A 25,656-nucleotide genomic window follows, 5' to 3' on the forward strand; every position below is an offset into this window, starting at 1 on the left:
TACAAGCTCGCTCGCTTTTTGCCATTTTTTTGAAGTATTTCATTACAAATGAAAGTTTGAAAACAAAAACCACAGATTTCGTTTTTACTATACCAAGAAGAAAGCGAGATTCACAATTTAAACAGCTACTGATTCTCACTACTGATTCCTTGTTTTCAGTTCGTTGCGAGTCAGGGTTTGTGTTCTTGTTTTCTCTGTTTATGAAACTCCCTGCGACTCAAATAACTTCTGGGTACTGTAATTTATCTAAATGTTCAATGTCCTTCACACACGCACACACATCATAATATTAACGTATGTAGTTACGAAGCCAAAGATCAGATCCTTCTACAATAAACAGTCACTTGCTTAATATGCGTCTAATGATTGTGAGGTTATTTTATTTTTATAGCAGCTCGTCTGTACATCCCTGATTCTTGTATACTTTAAACGTTTACAATACGATCTTGTTTTGACTGTTTAATATTTACACTTCTTTAGGTGGTCATCCTATAGTGACATGGAGAACACAGCATAAAATATACTTTTGTCTCAATGACCAAAAACTTTGGTGACTACCGTAAAACTAATTGTATTCATTTATTTAAAAGGTGTATTGATAAGAAATCCTGTTATGGTCTCAGGATTAAACGATGGAAGAACTAACCACTTTTTTTTATGAGCCACTGGCAGGTTGATCACAGTTGTGAATCGATGTACATTCTTTGTATAGGGTCACAGAATCACTGACCTAAAATGCTGAACATGGTTATGTTACAAACATGACTTAAGGGCTTCACTGTTTGATTCAGACACTATTCAAATCAAACCCGAGACAAAATTAACAGCGAGCACTGCAGTAATTATGCACTGTAAAGCACATTAAAAATGACTTTTCTGATAAACGAAAATTAGTCATCACGACTAGCTTCTGTGGATTTTCTTCGACGTTGGAGCTTCATTAGAAGAAAATTTGAAAGTCTGAAAGTATCTGGGCTCTTTTTCAGAAGGTTTTCACTTATTTATAGACAAGGTTTCAAGGCTAACAGCATGCAGGCTCAAATAAATTTACTTTCATATTATCAGCATCTCTGCTTTAACTCTCCAGTTATCTATGAACGACTAATTATTTTTACATTATAGCATTTGTTAACAAAATCATCTTATATATGAAATCCAAATGGAAACAAATGATCATTTTTAAAGCAACTTTTCATAGCTTTGACCTACGTTTATCCAAACTAAAAGCATAGAAGCCTCATCAAACCTCTGGACTTGGATTTTATGTTGATCCATAGCTTAGACTGATTAATAGCAGAGTGCTACCATCTGTTTGAAAATTCAACCGACTACTTAGGCAGCTTTTACTTCTCATAAAAATGTTGAGTTTCATCATTGGTGTGAAAGGAGCAGATTTATTAAAGGCTTGCCCCAGTTTTGCACTACAACTAACCTGTAGTAAACCAGCCTCCATGACCTCAAAATACACAAGAGAGATAATCTGGAGCATTGTGTTACACGATCTTGAAATCAAGTGATTGGGCTTCAGTCAGAAAAAATATTCAGAGTTATCCTTTCGCTCTCCTTACGGTTTCGGTTAGAGTTGGGAGCGAGCCACTGGGAAAACTGAGCTTCCCTCTGCATAAATCTTGAGGCATCAAAATAGTGAGCAACTGTTTTTAATTTCTGCCAGCAAGCCTAACGGAGTAGGATCAACCCGCGAGAAGGAGAAACGGAAAGGGAAAACTCATGCTTTGTAATAGGTAGTAGATGCAGGCGCCGTACAGCGAGGCTCCCAAAGGATTTGCCATCTAGGTTTGTACTTGAGGCATTCATTGGAAGGTTAAGTGACTCGACCCAGACCCCCAAGGAGCATCAGTGGGATTATAAATTAGTAAATAAATAAATAGCGTGTCAAATGTATTTACATCTTCTGCTAGCATTTAGCTGTCTTTGCAAATATATTTGGAAGCACTTGCCAAATTTCTGTCTCATATTCCCTTAAAATCGCCTGTAGTGTTAAACATCACATTCAAGATCTAAGTAGTGTTTCTAGTAAAACTGTGATAAGAACCGCAGCTTGGGCGGAGGTTGCCTCTGAGTCTTAACAACTCCCATTTTTTGAACTGGAGTTCTTTTTTCCCCCTCATTTCTGGCTTTCGGTTGCTGACATCTGCCCGATTTAATTTTCCGAATATCAGACTGGAAACAGTGGAGAAACTTTATCGAACCGAATAGTCAGTAACTAAATTTTAGAACGATTCGACCGCATAAGCTTGCCAGCAGATGCAAACAGAACAAAAAGAAGGTTGTATGCTTAAGGCTTGCACGTCTGTTTATTTTGCCAAGATAGAAAGGAAGAAAAGAAAGCATTTTTGAGAGGAACTGATCTTGCAGCAGACGTAAATCAAATTTTGAATTGGATGGTGATTGCTCATTAATAATCACTATTCATTGGAAGGTTGCTGCGTTCCTGATGGGGCTTTCTGTATGGCTGCTGGTGCCAACTGAACTATTAGAAATGATAAAGTTTTAGTCCAAACTATAAGTTGCAGGTCATTCTCGCTTTTTTCTCATCGTCAGACATACAGGCATGGGTGGAGGTGCGAACAGGACAAGACCTTCGACTCAACGTAAGAATTGCCTCTGGTTCCTCATTGCACACCACCAGCCAAGTCTAGCTTTTCTCGTGGGCACTGCCAACACATTTTGAAACCTCATTTAGGCTTCTAAACCAAGAATGTCCCTGGTACAAAACTTAGAATGTGAGCCCACTGGGGACAGATAAAGTGTTCGAATGCAAAATGTTTTAAATTGGCTTTGATTCAGAAAGGCAGTATTCTGACAAACTAGCTTTCATGTAACTCTTCAGCCTCTGATACTGGTTTTCCCTAAAAACTTTCAACAGCTCATTGGTTGTAAAGAAACCGCATTTCTGTTACGTGTTTGTAACTGCAGGTTAATGCTTACTGTAATGTCTTACTATACATCACAGCCGTGAGTTCTGTTCATTTGTGATTTAAACTATTGCAGGGGAGACATGGGGTGCAGAAGAACCAGCGGCAGTCATGGACATGCAGAGAAGCCTTTGCAAGAACAATTTGAAATCTATGCTTGTCTACATAATGACTCAAGGAAATTATAGATCTCATCTTTTCCCTTTCTGATTTGGTTCCTTTCAAATTTCAAGCCTAGGCCTTGCTTTATTTGGAGGGGGGCGGAAGTGTTGATAATGGTTACACGAAAATTAAATGCTTAAACGGGGTGACAGCTTTAGATATGTTTTTGTTCCGCAAGAGCTGGAGTTTTAAAATGTTTTTTTCTATCAATACGGATTATATTCTCCTTCCTTCACCCCCCCCCCCTCCCCCCCATTGCTGCGTATTCTTATGTTGTACGCGCTTGTTATTGTCAGAGGGCCACAGTTAAACAATATACACACGCGCCACTTGACAGCAAACAATCACCAAGCGCTCTTGCCTATGGGATGGGTATATCCTACAATCCATTTGGTTTCGTTTTTACATTGCAAAGTGGGGACGCATTTCGTAGAGTAAAGGAAACTTTCGCTGAGGAGTACGAGCAGCTACAGTTCTGAACTGCCGAACAGATCCCGCTCCAGAGTCTGAAGAGGAAGACATCGTGCAATCAGCTCCCATTTTAAAGACTCCAAAGAAGATGTCGATTAGCCGAACGATTTTTAGCTATAGTGAGAGCATGAACTGTAGGTAGCACAAAGGTCAGTTAAAAAAAAAAAGTAGCAAGATAAATTAACCACAGCACAGAAGTCTTGTTTACTTACAGCTAAACAAGAACCAAAATGAAAACAAACAGGCGTGATAGGGTGCATCGAAAAAATTCGATCTGCTCCAGCACTGGACAAAGATTGACAACGGCAAGTTTGTGCACAGTAATCAAGAACGGCTTTTAGCCAGAAGACAGCCTCAGCCGCCCAAAGGCACAAATCCGGAATCAGAGAGACCCCCCTAGTCTGCCCCGTGTTCTAGACGGCAGCGGCAGCAGCTTCTGTCCCTGCCGAGCGAGAAACTGGGAGAAAGCGAACAAGCTGAGGCTGAGGCAGGTCCCAGCGCCCCCACCCCCTCCTCCTCAGCACCGCCCTCCTATGCGAGGCGGCTCCGTGCAGCCAATGGCTTTCCCAAAACACTGCTGATTCTGCGATTCTCTTGCAAGGCGCAGAACTGGCCGAAAAGAAGTTTGTCTCGCACTGCCCAGCCTGGATGACAAGTGAAACCGTAGGTGATCGCGATTTATTGGATTAGTTAGTACTTTTTTTTTTACCAGCTTTCTCGCTCTTTGCGATTCACATTAGTCACACATGTTTTATAGTCCAAAAAAAGTATCACCCACAACTTAACTTGTTTGTTGACCTTTCTTTCTTTGAGTGAACTAACCAATGTTACTTTTGTTCAACTCACAGAATGTTTTTCCCCCCCAATGAATTAATGTAGGTGTGTACAAGCTACATATGGAGAGGGCCAAAAGGGGGTAGTATTTGAACAGAAAAGTTGTTTTCTACTTTGAAAGGTGAAGCCATTCCCTTGCATTGGTTATATAGTATGTCTTATTTACAGGCGTTGGTTTTAGGCTAAAAGAGTGCCAGATTTCCAGGAGAGTGGAGTCCCATTTAAATGGCCAGCCTTCAGTTTCTTGAGACAAATAAGCCCAAATAAACTCTGGCGCTCACACTCCTCCACTGCTTCCAGTCCCTAGTCACATAAACATCAGCCCTGCACCTGAAGTACAGGTGCACATTCTCGTTCTGCGTCCCAGCCAAGCTAGAAACAGCTTCTACAGACACATTCTATATCCGAACAGTATATTCAGGGACATGCAACTTAATCTCCTCATTTTCTTTTTTTTTTCACAGTTACCACATATTTTGACCCCAGTGAAATGCTTTATTTATTTTTTAAGCAGCCAAGTGTTGTGTATGTGCGAGACGGTGCCCCCTTTCGCAAGGTGGTTCTGTCTAGTTCTCGCGCCCGCCTCCAGCGAGTGAAGATAGAGAAGCCGCAGCTGGCAAAGGGCGCTGCGCGCTTCACAAAGTGCCCGGTCTCTCTGTCGCCGCTTCTATAGCCTCACTCTCTGTGGCAAAAGGCAGGCAGGGCTGGCTGGTTATCCCCGGCCACGTGATTTAATCTGATCTGGAGAGCCTCTATGGGGTGGAGGTTTAAGGCTTGTGTACTTAAGGTCGTGTGCTGGGCTTTTCTCTCGGAGTGCCGCTGCTCCGCCTCCCCCTTTTCGCAACGTTGACGCAATCTATAAATACTGGAACAAAAGGACAACTTCCTCGAAGCTTTCTGAAACTGTACAAAAAGGCAACAGGGTTACTTTTTTTCGGTGGAGAACGTGGAGGTGACACACGAATACTGGGGATCTCGATTGTGTCTTTGTCTCTTCTCCACCGAGGTTTTCCCTTATCGTGAAAGGCTTTTACTCCCACTGACATATCAGTAAGTGCCAATGTAATTTTTTTTCCTTCCCTTTTTACGGAATTCATGTGCGTATACCTGTTGTGTTTTTCGTGTCTTTTTTTTTGAAAAGCAGAGTGTTGAGAGAACAGACAAAAGGCTGTCAGTAAGCGTATTTTTGGTGGGAATGTGACACTACTGTGCAATGCGCTCGGGTGCAAGGGCTCAGGCTGTTTGATGACGGATGTTTCAGTTACTATGCATGTTGAGTGAACGGGGAAAGGCAGGTTAATTGGGGACAGCAGTTTCTGATAACAGAACAAAAGCTGACGCACTTCCATATTTTTAAATAAACCTGCTGTAAAAGGTAAGGCTTGCAAAAAGCAGGAACTTGCACTATGAGCTCGATCAACTGCTTGTTTACCGCCGGCGTTCATAGGTTTGTTTAGTTGCACCTTAGGCTATAGAGAATTTGCAGTGTTCATACAGCACCTCGCTACAAGGAAAGAGCCAGGGAGATAGCATTGCAATCTTCTTTCTGTTCTGATTTGCTTGGTTTTTAATCACATTGTTTCTAACGATTACGTCGTTGGACTGTTCTATTATGTCGGTTTATGGTAGATAATTGTAGGAGACGCGACGGGTATAGGCAAGGATTACGTCATCCTCTCCCGGACTGACATTTTTTTTTTTTTGCCTTTTTTCCATGGATAACTGTGTGGAGAGAATGGAGAATTAAAAACTGGAGCGAATGGTAGATCTGAACGCTGCTTGAAGGGAATAGGAGAGGTAGCTGCGGGGGGAATGATGCAAGGTACTGGAACGAACGAGTCAGGAAGGTGAACAGTGTTTACAGTGAGAATAAACGTTTTGTGACATCATATAATTGACAGACTGCACCACCAGACGTGAAGTTGCCAGACCCTGACAACAAGCTAAATTAAGAAAAGGGTGACGTCATCGTCGATCAAGTCACAGTAGGCGGCACTTCCGCTCTTTCTTCTCAGGGGTTGGCTTTCTTTGTGGGTCCAGAGATAATTAATATCAGAGAGGGACGGCTGGACAAATACTCTTACACTCTTTCTAGCGTCTGCCGCCACCTCTGCTGCATGAATATCACAAGCAGACTACACATGGAACCTAAGATTCCTTCCCACATACTATACACTGAAAGGAATGCAAAAAACAGACTGAGTTTTAACAAGAAACTTTCATGTTCAGGCGCATTTATGAGTTCGAAACAAATCTGTATGGGCTACTGTACCGTCACTAGCTTAAATAAGCAATTGGAGAGGGCTCGAACCTGCAATTAGGCTGTATTTTCATACTAGAGAAACGTTTTTTATTACAGTGTCTATGGTTGTGAGGAGAAATGTAGTTTACTCCTTGTTCAGGTTACTTTTCTTACTCCGAGGCAGGGTGGTTGAGTCCTTAACATGCCCATTCATCATTAAAATCTTGCAGATATCTATTTAGTGGATATTGATTTAAAAAAAAAAAGAGGTTTCCTTTGCAATGACCCAGGGCTTTTTGCTTCATTTTAGAATATATTCCTACCCCATCCTTTAACCTGGACTTTTGAGTTATACATACATCAAACTACATAAAGTAGAATGATAATCCTAAACTGAAAGGACATGCCCTAGGGAAGCGATTTTTAACCAGTGTGCCACAGCTACTCCTCAGGTGTGCCACAGGAGTACTTAATTTGTGCCAGAATGGAGTAAGTTTTCTTGGCTGTAGCAGTGGCAGTGAGCAGCAATTCATAGAGCCTGCTTGCACCAACCTCAGAACCTTCTCTCTGACTTAACTTCATGTTTCTACAAAAGTGGGAAGCTTCATAGAGAAGGCTCCGGGGTTGGCATGAGCAGGCTGTATGAAATCATTGCTCGCTGCCATCAATTTCTAGAGACAAGAAAACTTTTAAAAGGTAGGTGGGGAGGGAAGAGAAGCAAGGGGAGATGCCTGTGCGCCAGCTCTAAAGAGGACAGGAGGGAGTGATGATGGACTATGTTTGTGGTTGTGAGGTGAAGAAAAGGGAAAATGCTGGACTATGAGTGAGAGGGGAAGAAGGCTAAATGCTGGACCATGTGTGAAGGTGCAGGTGGGGTGGGAGGAAAGAAGGTAAAATGCTGGACCATAGGTGGGGGTGGGTAGAAGGTAAAATGCTGGACTAAGTGTAGGGGTGTGTCTTGACAATTTTAGCACCATGTAAGTGTGCGATGAGATGAAAAAGATTTTAAATCTGTGCTTTAGAGCATGGGCTTTAAAAACATAAGAGTTGCCAAACAAGTTCAGACCAGTGGTCAATCTAGCTCAGTATCCAGCTTTGTGGCCAATCCAGGTCACTGTAGGACTCCGGCCTATGCCAGCTGGCATATGTGGATCCTGTTTAGTCCAATTCTTCTGTATTGTTATATGTCACGTATTCTTTCTTTCTTGCCATACTACTCTATTATTCTCATTTGTATCTGTTATCGCCCAGAGTTCTCTCTCTGGCTAATGTAAGCCACATTGAGCCTGCTTGATTGTGGGGATAATGTGGGGTATAAATACACTAATAAATATGCAGAAGAATCCCAGCAAGTAGCAAGATTCTAAGCTACTGACCCCAGGGATTAGTATTAGCTTTTCCCTGTGTCTACCTTTTCTCCAAGCTGAAGAGCCCTAACATCTTAGGCATTTCCTTATATGAACGGACTTAATTCCCTTAATCATTGCCACAATTGCACACAGTAGTCAAGGTGAGGTTGCATCATAGTTCAATACAGAGGCACTGTAATATTCCTTGCCTTATTTTGTATTCTTTTCCTAATAATTCCTAACATTCTGTTGGCTTTTTTGGCCACTATTGCTGCTTTGCATAGATCTGTTTCTTGGGTGGTGACTCCTTAATCCAGCCACTACCTCTCCACTGCTAATGACCAAGGCCCAGGCCCACCCAACCTAGTTAACAGCAGACCAGATGTAGTAATTGAATTCATATTCTTTGCATAGCCCATATCCGGATTAAACATGTTAACATAAGCAAAATATTATTTTAGTTTTCAATATACCATCATATATAATAGACTGCAATGGCCCATCCCATTTGTCCACTCAGGCGATTAGGACTTTAACTGCTATTCTGTGCAGTTAAACCCCCATCGCCCTTGCCTTCTTTTAGGATTATAACTTTCACTCTATACAGTTTACTCTCTCCCATACCTTTGTTTAGTGAAATCAGTTTTGGGAATATTATTTTTGGTAGATTATTTTTAATATGGCATTTGAATTAGCAATTTACCTATTAAATAATAAATAATATATCAGCAAATTCTCTCCTTTCAATTTTAAGAATAGCAGTTCACGCTGGGGCTGATGTAGCAACATAGGATTTCCCAAGGGTTAGGGGGGGTCTCTTTAGGGGAAAGTTTGATAAGGATTCAAATTAGCTCCATAGCAAACTTTTCTTGTGAAAATTAGTTATGGGCAAATTAAAAACAAAACTGTATCTCAGTAAAGGGCACTTTTATTAAAGGCCATTAGAATCTGGGCGTAGTGTGTCCTAACACAGGGCTTTCCCACATGCTCTGCCCAGATTCAATGCAGCAGTTTATAAATCTCATTTTGCAGGTCCCATGCTAATTTTATCATTAGGATACAGGACTTGCTAAACAATAACTTTGGAGCACTTACCACCTCCTATTTAGAAGGCACTAAGTGCCCCCATGTTAACTCAGCATCAGACAGTTAGCACATGCTAATGCAAACACACTAGCTGGTTTACACTTTCACACCCAGTCTGCGCATGACACACACCCTCTAAAAATATATTTTAAAAAAGTGAATGCACACTTTATGCATGCTAACAAACAAAGGGAGTTCCCTTATATGGTGTGAAGCCCCGCCCAGTGCATCCCAGGATGCACTGGGCAGGGCCAGGCGCCACCATTTTCGAGGTGGCGCCGATGGAAGAAGAGAGAGGCCACCTCCCTCCTCCACCAGAGATAGGGGTGGGGAAGGGCCGCTAAGACCACCAGTGGTGGAGTGGGGATTGACTTGCGGCCCATTGGGCAACCAGGGCTCCATTCATGGGAGGGGATGCCAGGGGCGGTTGGAGACCCACCGGATCTCCAGCCTCCCTGAACTTGAGGGGGGGTCAGGGGGACTGGAGATCCACTGGACCTCCAGCCCCCTGTGTCGCTTGACTCGGGGTGGGGGTATTTGGGGGTCTAGTGGTCCCATGGACCTCCAGTCCCTGTGCTTTTGTTCATCTGCCCATAAGTTAGCACCTCTTTTTCATAAACTAATCACAGATTAGGGGCTCTTTTACTTAAGAGCATTAAGCCATACATTTATCTATTTGCATTAACCAGCCTCTGGAGCCATTAATATTATGGAATCTAGCTATTTCTTGGGATCCTGCTGGACTGGTACTGTTGGTCTTAATGGACCTTTGGTGTAATAGTGTATTGTACTGCATTAAACAATTTAATTATATGATTTATAAAACATATATTTCATGATCTCCACAGAACTGGAGGGAAATTTAATATTTGTGGAATATAAATACAGTTTCAAATGAAATATCATAAAAAAAAAGGTGCTAGGGTGTTGCTACATTTTTCAAAGTATTTATACGAGGACTGGAGCTATCATGCTAGATGCAGTGGAATGTTCTTTCAAAAGGTGTAAAGCCTTTGGTCTGTTGTGCAACTTTTTGGAATTGTGGCCTGGGATGCATTTGTGTATCTATTGGCTTCCATGAGATAGTTTTTGGCTGCTGCATTACTAATTATTTTTTACCATGACCAAAAACGTACAAAACACCAGTTGTGCTTTGCAGTGACATCATATAGTTAGTGACTGACAGCCTGAAGCTGTCAAGGAAAAGGCCTCATGTTCATGGTGTAGAATATAGGAGATGAGATCAATCTGTATTTATGAAATAAAAAAGTCCTAACAGAGTCCTAAATTTACAGTAACATAAATGCTATTTTTAATACATTTTAAGGAGAGATTGGAAGATGCATCTTGAAAGTCCTACAGTAGGAATATATGTGCAAAGTAAGAGCGACAACTTTAGCTTTCAATTTCTTTGAGAAACAAACTACCTAATAAGACCTAGAGAGAGAGAAAGAGACCTGTTTTAAAATGCCAAGGTGCTGAACTGGCTGGAAATCAGGTTTGTTATTAAACCTAAAGGGCCATATGCTTGCCCACTAATTCTATAATCTTGCATGTCCATCTTCATACTTAGCGTGTAACATTGTGCACACAGGTTATAGCATGCTGCCAGTTATGCATGTAACTTAATAATTAAATTAGATACTAATTGGTGTTATCAATTGGCTGCTCTTGGAGTTGATTTACACTAAGAGGCAGATGCACTAAAGCTTAATGAGCCTTTAATGACCCTCCAACGAGGAAAATTTGATCCGTTGCATGCATCAAAGGGCTTTTACCGAGGAAGCTAGCAGCAAACGAAAACGGAATGGAGATGAGCAAGTAGTGTAAAAACCCCATTGAAACGAGATGCACTAACCTTTTCCGATTGCCTTTACGCAGGAAAAAGGCAGGAAATCTAACGAGAGGTCTGGACCTCTTGTTAGGACAGCTCTGTGCCAGGAAAAATCGTAAAGTGAAACTTTGAGCCAATCCCAGCGCATTAGCAGAGCTAAAAGCGCTGTGATTGGTCCAAAGGACGTCAGCAAACACATCAAATAAAAAAAATAAAAAAAGGATCAGGAGGGGGCAAGGGTGCTCATCAGGAGCGTCCTGTATGGACGGCCATGCCCCCCCCCCCCGCTGCTCCCCACTGTCCGCCACTTCCCCCCCCCCCCCCACACACACACAAGAAAGCGAAATTCTAGCAGCCCCGGTCCCCCTCCCTTCCTGTTCTTCTGTTTCGCAAAAGCTAACTCCGCCTCCCGTCATTCTTCCGCCCCGTGCCCCGCCCCCGCTGCCCCCCCTGAGGTCGACTACACCGCTTCCCCCCTCCACCGAGACCCCCCTCCCTATTACCGACCCGAGCAGCGCCTCTCACCTCTTTCTGAAGCGCTGCACGGGCAGGAAGATCTGTTGTGTTGGTCGCAGAGTCTCCATGACGTCTCTTCTTCCCTGGCCTAGGCTCCGCCTCCTTGCTGCTAGAATTTTGCTTTTTCGTGGGAGGGGGAAGCGGCGGAAAGTGGGGAGCAGCGGGGGGGGGGGCAAAGCCGTCCATACAGGACGCTCCGGACGAGCGCCCTTGCCCCCTCCTGATCCTTTGTTTTTGGATTTTGCTGACCGGGTAGCCATGTGTATGTGTTGTGGCTTTTTTTTGTTTTGTTTTGACGTTTGCAGCATGCGCAGAGCAGCCAGCAAAACGCTTGGCTGCTCTGCGCATGATTTAGGGGCCGATTACCGATGTGTATTGTGATTCTTTGATACATTGTACTTTTCAATAACGATCTGAGCATGTGTGACTTTTTTTTTTTTTTTGTGCATTCTTCGTTTTTTAAAAATCGTTAGGGACTTTAACGATTTTGATTTTTTTACATTTGGTTGCTGCATCTGCCTCCAAATGGCACTAATTTGCAGTTACTTGCATAACTGCACTTAGTTGTTATTCTTTAATCTTAGCATTCTTTTAGCACACAACTGTTAGGGCTATGTGGACATAGGAGGGGCGTGATAAGGTTATAGAATACTGTCAGTTACATGTGAGCATTTACACCAGACATTGCACTAATGTAACTGCTCACACCTAAAGTTAGGTGCATAACTGCAGACAAACTCTAGTATTCTATAAGGATAAGGGCACATACAATTGCCGTTATAGAATGTATACTCATCCTACATGCCGTGGGCACCTGGCTTTAGGCTAATTTTTGAAAATTACTGTGTATAACAGGGAATGGGATGGAAACGGGTAGGTTATGGGCAGGCAGTAGGTGTGGACGCTGCCTTGCAGTTAAGCACCTGCTAACTTAGTGCCACCTCACTAGAAGGTGATAAGTGCATCTATGTTGTCAAATGTTTGCAAACACTTCACTGGCTACCAGCACAACACGGGGCCAAATTTAAAACTCAGGCCCTTAATATTGATGAATTTTATGTTAAAAAATGCTTTAAGTTTATTTCCTTTGAATGTTACTTGTTCAAGAGTTAATCCTTGATACTAATTCTGTAAATTATAAATAAATAATAATTAAAAAAAAAACTCAGGCCCTTAAAGCAAATGGCCCAGAGTTCTTGAAGAACAGGATCTCCCTCTACACACGTCCAAGGTCATGAAGGTCCTCCCAAGGAGTATTCCTACCGCACCCTCTCCAAAGGACATCACACAATGTGATACCCACAAGCGAGCCTTCTCCAGAGTAGCCCTCACAGTCTGGAATGCACACTCTGAATGGCTTTGCTTAAAAGAAGATTCTCTCTCTACTTCAGGAAGCAGGTGAAAGCTTGGCTCAGAAGAGGTAACTAACTTCCTAATCTCACACTTACAAGGAATGGCACTGGCTGCACATACTATAGCAGGACTTGTTTATCCACTCCTACCCTAGCTAAGATCATATTCAAGCACCTTTCTGACCTAATTTGCAACTTTCTTTAAATTAGTACCTTAGAGGTCCTTTTACAAAACTGGTGATAAGCCCAATGCAGGCTTACTGCTCGCTAAAAGTAAGTACCGCCGGGCTACCGCAGCAGCTCAGTGGTAGTTCCCACCCCCAGCGTGCATCACATCCAGCGCTACAAAAATTTGTACCTGGCAGTAATCAGGCAGAGATGTGTGCTGCCTGGTTATCATATGAGCCCTTACCACCACCTCAATGGGGTTTGGTAAGTGCTCCCCCCTGAAATGGCTGCAAAGACCTACCATTTACCCACTATGGTAAAAGGGGGCCTCGGCACACATTAAAAACACACGCCGACGCCAGTGCAGGCCCCCTTTGCTACAGCTTCGTAAAAGGGCCCCTTATTTTTTTATTCGTTTTCTAAGCCACACAGCAATGCCAACACTACCCATTCAAAGTGAATGGGCTGTGTTAACATTGGCACTTGGTTTAGTAAGCAGGGGCAGGGCTGCCAAGAGACTGAGCCAGGCCCAGGGCAAGGCTGCCTCCAGGGGGCCTGGGGCAAGGCCGCCTCCGGGGCCCCCGCTTCCACCACCGCCCCCCCCCCAATCGCTACCACTGTCGCCTCCCTCTCCTGCTCCCAGGCCGCTGGCACCACAGTCCCCAGTCTCCACCCGCCCACCCCCAGCCCTGTCGACAGCCCCCTTCCATTTGCCACCGAGCCCCCTGCATTCAAATTGGCAGCGCCAGCGAGCAGTGCCTAACCTCCATGTGAAAGTGGCAGATTGCCTCCCTTCGTCCCTCATTGTGCCCCGCCCTCGCGGAAAAATGAAGTTACATCAGACGAGGGCGGGACACAGTGAGGGAAGGCCCGAGGCGATCCGCCGCTCTCAAACAGACGTGAAGTACTGCGCTGCCAACTAGTGACTCTCCCTTTTCCAAATGCAGGGGGCCCAGTGGCAGTCAGAAGGGGGCCGACGACGAGCTGAAGGCAGGCAGGTGGAGACCAGAGACTGCAGCACCAGTGGCCTGACAGTAGGAGAAGGAGAGAGACCCCGGCGCCAGGTCCCTTTTGGAGGCCCAGGGAATTTTGTCCCCCCCTGCCCCCCCTCTCGGCAGCCCTGAGCAGGGAGGTTACTCTGTCTTATCTAATGTTCCATCTTTGCTTACACACTATGCTATTAAAATGTTCTGAGTATTGTGCTGACATTGTAATGTAGCATATTATGCCATACTTTGTATTGTTTGAATATTTTTACTGCTGTAATTGTCTAATGCTTATGTTTGACTTATTGTTGCTGTACACTGCTTTGAGTGAATTCCTTAAAAAAGGCAGTAAATAAATCCTAATACATAAATAAAATGCATTTACCCCTTTATTCTATAACAGATTGCCTAAATTTAAGAACCTATTGTGAGCTTAAATTTATAGTATATTCTCATTTACTTATGTAGTGCAACCATCTACTCTTACATAATTACATATTAAAATGACTTAGCATGTAATTATGAGGGGTGTTCACAGGGGAGTGCTATGGGTGGGGCAGAGGCAGGGCTACATGTATGCCCTGGTGTAAGGTACTACTACTGCTGACTCAAGCTATATTCTATAACAGCAGTTATGTGTTTAGGTGCCATTACAGAATAGACTCACAGCCTGAATAAAGTGGGTGCCTAAATTGTAGCACCCACTTATATAATTGCCCCCAGAGGGGTGAATTCGATATATGGCACCAAAAAAAGCACTATTCTATAAGCCATTCTTAAAGTTAGGCACAGTTTATAGAATAGTGCTTATACCCAGAATCATACCCAACTTTAGGTGCAAATGTATGTGCCTACATTAGGTGCATATCCCCCCCTCATTCTATAACAATGGCATGTAAATGTTAGGAATGCCCCTGTTCCACGCATGGCTCTCCCATTTCTGCACCACCTTTTTGAACTCGCACCTAAATTACACACATATATCCCACTTAAAAGCCAATTATTGGCACTAATTACCTCATCATTCAATTTTATTTTTTATCGTATTTTATTTAATACATTTATATCCCACATTTTCCCACCAACTGCAGGCTCAATGTGGCTTACACATATCTGTAGAAAAGGCTACAGTGCATTTGGTACATTTTTACAGTTTAAAAGTAAGATATTTAACAACATTTGAAACAAACAATATGTGAAAGATAATAATATAATTAGTGTCCATTAAATCTTTGATTAGACTAGAAGTTAATTTGGATTATGTTGAGCCTAGAGAATAAGCCTTTTTAAACAGTACAGTTTTCAATAGTTTTCTGAATTTTAAGTAGGTCTGGGTACATTTGACTGATTTGGGTAGAGCATTCCACAGTTGCGTGCCTATAAATGTGAAGTTGGAAGCATAAATGGATTTGTACTTGAGGCCATTACAGTCTGGGTAATGTAGATTCAAGTAGGATCGTGAGAGATTGGATCTATTTGTAGGTGGTAAGTCAACCAGTTCAACCATATATTCTGGAACTTCCACGTAAATTATCCTGTGAATTAAGGTGCAGATCTTAAAGGCAACTCGTTCTTTAATGGGAAGCCAGTGTAGTTCTTCAAGAAGGGGCTTGGCTGATTCAAATTTAGGTTTTCCAAAGATCAGTCTTGCCGCAGTGTTCTGAGCAATCTGTAATTTTTGAGTAGGTGTTCCTTGCAGCCTGCATATATAGCGTTGCAGTAGTCCAACTGGCTTAAAACTATAGATTGTATCAAATTGCGGAAGACATCACGGGGAAAAAAAGGTTTAATTTGCTTAAGTCTCCACATTGAATAAAACATTTTCTTCATGGTGTGAGTTATTTGGGACTCCAGTGTTAAGTGTCGGTCAATTGTAATCCCTAATAATTTCAGACTGTCCAAGATAGGTAGAGAAAGGTTGGGGGTATTTAAAGTAGTAGGCTTGTATTTGTTATGTTGAGACGATAAAATAAGACAGGGAGTTTTTTCCGTATTCAACTTCAGATGGAATGAGTTAGCCCATCTGTCCATTGTGTTCAGACTAAGGATAATAAGATTGGTAATTCAATTTAATTGCACACACAAATTGGGCAGTGCGCCCAAAGTTGCACATGCAGTTTTTAGCTAGATTTAAAGAATTAGGGGGTTAAATTGTAATAAATGTTTTCCCTCTGCAGTAACTACATGAAAAGATGCTGGGAAAGCCTACAACAGTTACCACAGAGGTTTACAGTTACTGCTAGGTAATTTGGGCACCTTACCTGCACAACTTTATTACACTTTAGGAAAAGGGCCCCTAAGATGATGAGAATTTTAGCTAGTTATAATAGAAGAAGCCTGGGCTGAGGGAAAGAGAGTATTTCAAAACAGGGTGCCTGAAAAATTTACAGAAGTGCCTAGTTTATAAAGGAAACAAGCATTTTGTACTTCCAAAACAATCCATTACTATACAAACATTCTTGCAGAAATTTATACCTACTCCAATGCAGATATAAAATGTATGTGTATTAATCTGCAAATGAACCTTTTCCAGAGAGGGGAAGGCGGTAGAACTAGAGGACATGAAATGAGACTGAAGGGGGGCAGACTCAAGAAAAATGTCAGGAAGTATTTTTTCACGGAGAGAGTGGTGGATGCTTGGAATGCCCTCCAGCGGGAAGTGGTGGAGAGGAAAATGGTAACGGAATTCAAACATGCGTGGGATAAACATAAAGCACAAACATAAGTCATGCTAAAGATGCTGAGCTGATACTGTGAGGGGGGGGGGGAGAGAAAACCTAGAAAAATAAAACCTGACAAAATTAAAATACCAAACCATATTTGATGCTGTCATTTAAAATTATGACTATTGCTCAAAAACAGAAGTAGCATAATTAGATGCATCTCTTCAGTTAAATTTCATGTAGCTTACAAGTATGATCTTAACAAAGCAAAGCTACTCACCTGTAGCAGATGTTTTCCAAGGACAGCAGGCCGAGTATTCTCATTTGTGGGTGATATCATCCGACGGAGCCCAGTGCAGATGCTGACTAGCAAGTTCATTTCTAGTAGCATCCCACTGCGCATGTCTTCCCTCCTAACACATGAGCACAGGCCCCTCAGTAAAGGAATACAACTCCTAGGGGAGGTGGTAGAGTATGTGAGAATATTTGGCGTGCTTGTCCTTGGAGAAAACCTGCTACAGCTGAGTAACTTCACATTCTCCGAGGACAAGCAGTATATATTCTTACAAGTGGGAACCCCTAGCTACCAGGCTCACTGAAAACAACAATGCTAGGACACCAGGAACTCGAAATGTTAAGGCCTTAAAATCAAGCCTGGAACAGAACAAAACTGGGAGGGTGGAGTTAGATTCTAGACATCAAACATTGTGCAAGACTGCCTGACCGAACCAGCTGTCACGTCGGGTATCTTGCTCAAGGCAGTAATGATAAGTGAATGTATGGACTGAAGACCACGTTGCAGCTTTGGAAATCTCCTGTATAGAGGCTGACCTCAAGTAGGATACTGATGTCACCATGGCTCTGACATTGTGAGCCTTGACATGACCCTTCTAGGGTCAACCGAGCCTGGGCATAAGTGAAGGAGATGCAATCTGTTAGCCAATTAGAAATTGTGTGTTTGCCAATATCTACCCCCATCTGGTTTGGGTCAAAATAAAGAAAAAGCTGAGTGGACTGTCTATGAGTTTTATTCCACTCCAGGTAGTAGGCTAAGGCTTGCTTGCAGTCTAAAGTATGCAGTACGCTTTTGCCAGGATGGGAGTGTGGCTTCAGGAATAATGTTACAATTGACTGGTTAAGATGGAACTCCGACATCACCTTATGGAGGAACGTAGAGTGCATGTGCAGAACTACTGTATTGTGATGAAATGTATTATAAGTTGTGTTTCTGGTGGCGGTCACTTCAGCTCACTGACTCTTGTCAGCTGAAGTGACCGCCACCAGAAATACAACTTTCCAGGTCAAATACTTCAGATGACAGGAATCAACTGGCTTGAAAGGAGCTTTCATCAGCTGGGTGAGGACAATGTTGAGATCCCATGACCCAGTAGGAAGTTACAACATCAAACCTCTCATGAGCCAAACTAGAGACTGTATAGAAATGGGCTTACCTTTTGCATGAAGATGGTAAGCACTTATTGTACTGGAGTGGACTCTTACAAAGTTGGTTTTCAAACCAGACTCAGGAAGGTGCAGGAAGTATTCATGCAGTTTTATGTAGGACAAGAGCGAGGATCTAGGGCCTTACCCTCACAATAGACAGCCAACCTCCTCCTCTTGAAGGAGTAACACTGCTTAGTGGAATCTTTCCTGGAAGCAAGCAAGATTCATGAGACATCCTCAGGCAGATCTAAAGATTCAAATTCTACACTCTCAACATCCAAGCAATGAGGGCCAAGGAGTGGAGGTTGGGATGCAGAAGGGATCCCTCAGTCTGCGTGATGAGGGTCAGAAAACATTCGTATTGCCATGGATCTTCAGAGGACAGAGGAGGAGGAATCCAGATCTGCCTCAGCCAATATGGAGCGATCATGGTTCCCCATTCTTGCTTGAGGTTTGAACAAAGTCTTCTCTATGAGAGGTATTGGAGGATACACATCCAGAAGACCCTTCCTCTAATGGAGGAGAAAGATCACACAGCAGAACCAGACTAGAGTTGGATGTCAGAGTTTGGAACTGAACTGGGGGACCTTGTTGAGCTGAGTGGCAAAAAGATCTGAGGGGGGTGCCCCACTCTCAGAAGATCTTGTGGCCTACAACCATGTTGAGAGACCAGTCGTGTGGTTGCAAAACCCTGCTCAGTCTGTCCATCACGCTGTTGTCCTTTCCTGCTAGTTACATGGCTCACAGGACCATTCTGTGAAAGATGGCGCTGTACATCCCTGCTGCTTTCTGACACAAGGGTTAGGATACCGTACCCCCCCCCCCCCCACCCAACACACACACACACACACACACACACACACACACACTTGTTCACATAAAACATTGCAACCTGGTTGTCTGTGCAAATGAGAATAATTTGGTTTTAAAGCCGATCTCTGAAAGATTTTAGAATAGGGTTGTCCAATCTCGGTCCTTGTGCGCTGCAATCCAGTCAGATTTTCAGGATTTCCTCAATGAATATACTTAAGATCTATTTGCATGCACTGCCTCCATTCTATGCAAATAGATCTCATTCTGTGGTATGTGGGCCACACAATCAGAAAGGTGAAAAATAGGATTGCCCAACATTTAAGCAATATACGTTTGGGAAAACAAGAGACACCTTTAGTAGCCCATTGGGGTATGGCTGGGCATGAGGTTCAAGATGTTAGGTTTGTGGTTTTAATGAGCATCAGTAATAGGGGAAGAGGGGGGAACATTCCATTAAAATTGTTGCGTCAAGAACAGCAGATAATTTTTATGTGGAACACCATTGAACCGGCTTGATTGAACAGAGAAGTGGAATGGCTGAATGTTTGAGGGGGCGTGGTTACTGGATCTTTAAAAATGTGGGTGGGAGCCAGCCGTCCATACGCATGCGTCGGCTTTTTACACTGGGAACAAGTGCCTGTGGGCAGTTGAGTTTCCTCCCGTCTTGTATCCAAGAAAACTGCATAATGAATAAATGTAAGTAGTTAGATATTTGAGTAATGCAGTATGTGAGGCAGCCATAAACTACTCTTATGTCTGTGTTGATTTATTTAGGAACCCGACTCCTGAAGACGCTCAAGGAGTGAAACACTGTGTAGAGTGCGGGGTGATTTATGGCAGATGGATTATGGTCTGGAGATTGGCTTAAGTTGATGGGTGTGTTTCTATCATCAAACCCTGAACCACAAACACGGTAGAATAATACCAGTGGGCAGATGTAATCAATTCAAGGAAACAGCAGTATGTGAACTTGAACTGTGGACTGATTCAAATTCGGTTGTGGATGGACTTTTAGTGTTACGCTGCTTAGCCACATGTGAACTATGTGGACATAATTGACTGGTAAAGCTGCCCTTTGTGGAGGCAAAAGTATTTGTACCATCATTAATATGTTGTTTGTGGGGGGTAGTTAGTTAATGAGTTGTATTAGTTAGCAGTCTCTGCGTAGGAGATGGTGTGTGAAGGTATGAGTGGTATGAATGTAGGCTGTTGCATGTGTTTGTTTGAAAAATATAGTGATATAAACCATACTAAATGAATACAAGGTGAAGTATAACTGTGGAATTGTTGATATTTGTAATATTTAGTACAGTTATTAAGTGTTTAACAAACCCAGGATTAATATATTGTGGATGCATATTAATTGGGGAAATCCTGAAAACCCGACCTGGCGAGGGTTGAGGTTGGACACCCCTGCTTTAGAGAATTCCAAATGGCCCTCAGCTCTAGGAGGGTGATATGGTAAACTGTTTCCTGAGCAGACCATATTCCTTGGTGTGAAACCCATCTACCTAAGCTCCCCATCCCAAGTTAGCTGCATCCTTTGTTAACACCTTCTGAGGAGGTGACATTTGGAATGGCAGTCCCACAGTCAAATTTGACCAAATTGTCTACCAGAGAAGGAAATGACTCAACTCTGGGGGGATCTAAATGACATCTGCTAGATTCCCAGCCGCCTGTGACCACTGGGAAACTAGAGTCCACTGGGTCTCTCTCAAATGGAGATGTGCCATGGGAGTGACATGCATTGTAGAGGCCATGTGGCCCATTAATCTTAACGTTTGCTGAGCTCTGACCTGCTTGCTGCTTCAAACCTGTGAGGCAAGTGTTATCAAGGCTTGCAATCTCACTTGGGTAGAAAAGCCCAAGCTTCCATCATATCGAGCAGGGCTCTTATGTACTACAGTTGTTGAACTGAAAGAAGGTGGGACAGGGTAGTTTATTACAAAGCTTAGTAACTCCAACACCCGAATAGTTATTTGCATTGACTGTTTTGCCCCTCCTGTGAGGTGTCCTTGACCAGCCAATTGTCCAGATAAGGAAACATACACTCCAAGTTTGTGTAAAAATGCTGCAACTACCACTAGACACTTGGTGAATACCTTGGAAGCTGACATAAGGCCAAAATGCAGAACGCAATATTATTTGGAATCTGAGATACTTCCTGTGACTGGGAAGTACCAAAATGTTGGTATAGGCAACCTTCAAGTCCAGAAAGCAACTACTGCTAGACACTTGATGAATACTCTGGAAGCTGATATGAGGCCAAAAGGCAGAACGCAATACTATTTGTAAATCCAGGATACTTCCTGTGACTGGGAAGTATAGAAATGTGGGTATAGGCATCCTTCAAGTCCAGAGAGCATAGCCAATCTCTTTCTTGAATCATGGGAAATAGAGTACCCAGAGAAATCATCCTGAACTTTTCTTTGATCAGGAATTTGTTCAGGGCTCTTAGATCTACGATAAGATGAAATCTTCCCATATCCTTGGGCACAAGAAAGCAGGGCAAGTGCTAGGGTCTCTGGTGCCCCCCTATCAGTTGGCACACCTTCTCCCCATCCAGCATTTCCTCTCTCTTTTCTCCTTCCCCCTTCTCCTACCCTGCCCCCTTTTTCAGCCCAGTGCCTTAAAAGGTGAAGAACAAAAGTTTTTTGTTTTTTTTTTACTCGACAGCTTTTTAATTTATTTGAAAGCTTCCCATATGTAGAAATAAATATCCTTAAATAAACTTGAATATCACTAAAACCGCTTAAAAATTATTGTAGCTGGTGGAAACAGCACTAATAAAGGCTGTATTTTGTGCTCCTTTTTCTACATTGTTCTATACAGTACAATAATACATGGCCAAATTTCAGTGTTTACTGATGGGTTCACCTTAACTGTTGTAATCTGCATTGGGAAGCCTGGTGTTATAAAGATTGGAAGTAAAATTAAACTCTCCTTTCATTGGAGCACATGGAATCACATCTTCATCTCATTTCTTTTGTACAAATGGATTATTCTGTTTTTTTTTTGTACAAATGGATTATTCTGTTTTGAGTGTGTTTCAGGGACAAGTGGTTTTCAGAAGTCCCTGATGCAGTCCATTGTTTTTCTTATACCCTGTTTCCCCGAAAGTAAGACATCCCCCGAAAATAAGATCTAGTAGAGGTTTTCCTGAATTGGTAGATATAAGGCCTCCCCCGAAAGTAAGACCTAGCAAATTTTTGTTTGAAAGCAGGGCCGCCGAGAGCCGGACAAGGCCGCCCCCGGGCCACCCACCCTCCGTCGCTCCCGGAACTAACCTTAAACGCCTCCTTTCACATTCGCAGCAAGCAGCAGCAGGGCAGGCCTCTCCTTCCTTCCGTGCCCCGCCCTTGCGGATGTTACATAAGGTGAGGGCGGGACACGGAAGGAAGGAGTGGCCTGCCCTGCTGCTGCTTGCTGCAAAGGTGAAAGGGAGGCATTTAAGGTTAGTTCCGGGAGCGACGGAGGGCGGGCGGGTGGGCCAACCCCGATCCAACCCCGATGTTTCCCCGAAAAATAAGACAGCCCCTGAAAATAAGACCTAGCGCATTTTGGGGGGCAAAAATTAATATAAGACAGTGTCTTATTTTCGGGGAAACACGGTATTTTGTCCTTGTGATGACTTATACTATGGCAAAATTTGCCCTGCTGCAGTAATGCCGCATCCCCACTCTCCCACACACTACAACCCTCCGAAGACCTACCTTGATCATTGAAGGCCACCCTGGTGGTGTAATGGCCGCTGCGGTTGCAGAATCCCACTCTTTCTTGCCCTCTGCTGCTCCTCCGTCTCCGCTTTGCTCTTCTGTGCTGTGGGCGGTGTTGCTGGGTTTTCAGAATGGCTGCCGAGATTGCACCAAGAGGAGAGATTCCCAAGTTCATCAGTGCATCTTTAAGGATAGGGTGCAATGGTACTTTGACCCCTTCCTTAGGAGGCAACTCATAGTTCAGGACAGATAACATCTCTGCTCTGAGCTCCTCCTCCGTCTCCAACTTAAATGGGATGGCCAAAGCCATCTCCTTCACAAAACCAGTGAAAAAGTGACCTTCAGGTTGTGATTTCTCTCTCTTGAAGCAGAAAGGGATCAGAAGGGACCCCTCCTTCGAGAAGTAATGAAGGTACTCTTGTGAGTCCCATGAGCAGTTCCAATCAGACTCTTCACCATACTTTTTTTGAGGGGGTAAGCAAACATGTGGACAATGGGGAGCCGGTTGATATTGTATATCTGGATTTTCAGAAGGCGTTTGACAAAGTGCCGCACGAAAGACTCCTGAAGAAATTGCAGAGTCATGGAATCGGAGGTAGGGTATTATTATGGATTAAGAACTGGTTGAAAGATAGGAAGCAGAGAGTAGGATTGCGTGGCCAGTATTCTCAGTGGAGGAGGGTAGTTAGTGGGGTCCCACAGGGGTCTGTGCTGGGTCCGTTGCTTTTTAATGTATTTATAAATGACCTAGAGATGGGAATAACTAGTGAGGTAATTAAATTCGCCGATGACACAAAATTATTCAGGGTCGTCAAGTCGCAGGAGGAATGTGAACGATTACAGGAGGACCTTGCGAGACTGGGAGAATGGGCGTGCAAGTGGCAGATGAAGTTCAATGTTGACAAGTGCAAAGTGATGCATGTGGGTAAGAGGAACCCGAATTATAGCTACGTCTTGCAAGGTTCCGCGTTAGGAGTTACGGATCAAGAAAGGGATCTGGGTGTCGTCGTCGATGATACGCTGAAACCTTCTGCTCAGTGTGCTGCTGCGGCTAGGAAAGCGAATAGAATGTTGGGTGTTATTAAGAAGGGTATGGAGTCCAGGTGTGCGGATGTTATAATGCCGTTGTATCGCTCCATGGTGCGACCGCACCTGGAGTATTGTGTTCAGTACTGGTCTCCGTATCTCAAAAAAGATATAGTAGAATTGGAAAAGGTACAGCGAAGGGCGACGAAAATGATAGTGGGGATGGGACGACTTTCCTATGAAGAGAGGCTGAGAAGGCTAGGGCTTTTCAGCTTGGAGAAGAGACGGCTGAGGGGAGATATGATAGAAGTGTATAAAATAATGAGTGGAATGGATCGGGTGGATGTGAAGCGACTGTTCACGCTATCCAAAAATACTAGGACTAGAGGGCATGAGTTGAAGCTACAGTGTGGTAAATTTAAAACGAATCGGAGGAAATTTTTCTTCACCCAACGTGTAATTAGACTCTGGAATTCATTGCCGGAGAACGTGGTACGGGCGGTTAGCTTGACGGAGTTTAAAAAGGGGTTAGATAGATTCCTAAAGGACAAGTCCATAGACCGCTATTAAATGGACTGGAAAAATTCCTCATTTTTAGGTATAACTTGTCTGGAATGTTTTTACGTTTGGGGAGCGTGCCAGGTGCCCTTGACCTGGATTGGCCACTGTCGGTGACAGGATGCTGGGCTAGATGGACCTTTGGTCTTTCCCAGTATGGCACTACTTATGTACTTATGTACTTATGTACTCAGATTGGACAGAATGAGTCTATGCCTGCCCCAGGCTCAGTGGAACCATGTCCACACCCCAAAGGGCGCTAAAGTCAAGCCCTACCCTTGGACTCTGGGGAAGCTTCATCCCCCGATGTTGAAAGCAGTACTGCATGGGTCAGTGTCGACAGGGTACTGATATTGAAGACCTCTCCACAGGCATGGAAAGAGCGCAGACTGAGCTGCTGCTGGTCCAAGTGCCCTCAATGCCTGAACAGAGTGCAGCTGCAGCATCTGCGCCAGCTCTTCCCTGAGCATGGTTTAGTGCCATTCATCAAAAGCAGGCATTGGAGAGCAGGGTTAAAGACAGTCTGAGAGGGAGATGGTGATGAACCAGAAGCGGGAACCTGGCTAACCAGAGACTGGCGCACTGGCACCTCTGTCAAAGAGAGGGAGTGCTCCTCCCAGTGCTGATGCTTCTCAGGAACTGGCGATGCCGATGCCCCAGTGCTTCCGGCACTGTGTATCAAGGAGGACCAATGCTTATGCTTCTTCAGCTTCCCCCAACGCTCAGCATCGTGGTCATTCAGTGCCCACAAGGACGATGTCAATCCTTGGTGCCAGTGCACTCCCAGTGGTATTTGAAGTCTGGGCAGTCATCAACGTCGATGCTACTGGTGCCAATATTAATGGACCAACCTTCGAAGAGCCAAAAAGTCTCTCCTGCTGGACCTGCCTCACCCTCTGTGTCCTCAACTGCATTTTCAAACAGAGAGAACAAGACTTAGGCTCATGGTTAGGACCAAGGCACCCAATGCACTGAGTGTGGGTCCATCACTGAAATCACCTGACTACATTGGGCACACTTTTAGAAGCCATTTTAGAAGAATCATTGTCAAATTAAAATCCTCAATTGTGAACTGTAAAAAAGGGGCAGAGTTCAAATTGAGATTAGTGCTCCAGCCTAAGCAAGTATAGCAACTTGTGTGAGGGGGGGGGGGGACTTGAAGAGCTGAAAACACTAAACAGAAATGAAATAAATTGCAACTGAAGGAAAAAAATAAGGAAAGGGACAAAATTGCCTTCATGGGAAGGCACTGCAACAGCAGACAAAAGACACACTGAGAGGAGAACACAAAGATGCGCCCTTCCTGTTCCACGGAATAACGAAGACTGAAGGACCCAGGTCAGCGCATGCACAGTAGGCTGCCGCTAGAAATTTCTATGGTCATCTACTCGTTAGTCAGTGTCTGCACCGGGCTTCATCGGATGATGTCACCTACGTGTGAGAATTTTCCCAGCTTTAACAAGTTAAAGGAATTCTGCTGGACCCAAATGCCACATATACG

General features: G+C 43.7%; 1 long non-coding RNA gene across 1 annotated transcript in view; it reads left to right on the top strand.

Annotated features, from left to right (window-relative positions):
- Positions 1-5,224: 5,224 nt before the first annotated feature.
- Positions 5,225-25,656, top strand: part of LOC115468620 — a 155,593-nt gene continuing 135,161 nt past the window's right edge. The window contains exon 1 of the long non-coding RNA XR_003941897.1: positions 5,225-5,453. This is a non-coding gene — a long non-coding RNA (uncharacterized LOC115468620). The remainder of the gene's footprint in view (positions 5,454-25,656) is intronic.

Source organism: Microcaecilia unicolor, chromosome 4, assembly GCF_901765095.1.
Source record: "Microcaecilia unicolor chromosome 4, aMicUni1.1, whole genome shotgun sequence".
Taxonomy (NCBI): Eukaryota; Metazoa; Chordata; class Amphibia; order Gymnophiona; family Siphonopidae; genus Microcaecilia; species Microcaecilia unicolor.